Source organism: Quercus suber, unplaced genomic scaffold (assembly GCF_002906115.3).
Source record: "Quercus suber isolate HL8 unplaced genomic scaffold, Cork oak 2.0 scaffold_675, whole genome shotgun sequence".
In the NCBI taxonomy this organism is placed as follows: Eukaryota; Viridiplantae; Streptophyta; class Magnoliopsida; order Fagales; family Fagaceae; genus Quercus; species Quercus suber.
This window is the reverse complement of record NW_027070116.1, coordinates 103,463-103,862: the sequence shown is the minus strand read 5'-3', so window position 1 is coordinate 103,862 and position 400 is coordinate 103,463.

Below are 400 nucleotides of genomic sequence, written 5' to 3'. Positions count from 1 at the left end.
CCTCCGTAAAACCCGCCAGTCACCCATAACTCTTTGGGAAGAAATGAAGGCAAAGCTCAATGAAAAGTACTTCCCAGTATCTCATTAAGCCAACTTGTTGGATCAATGGCATGATTTGAGACAAGACAATAGGTCTACTACTGAGTATGTAGAGCAGTTTGAAGAGTACAAGATACGTAGCAATGCGACCGAAGATAAGCCAATTTCCTTGAATAGATTTAGGAAAGGTCTCAATTATGATCTTCAAAGAGAATTGGTGGCCCAACAAATCTCAACTCTTGATGATGCTTATACCTTAGTGCAAGATTTATAGCTGATCCTTAGGCCCTAAGGTGGAAGGAGATTTGACAATCGCATGTTGCCTCACAACAATTTTAAAGGTCCCCAAGGTAGGTACCTC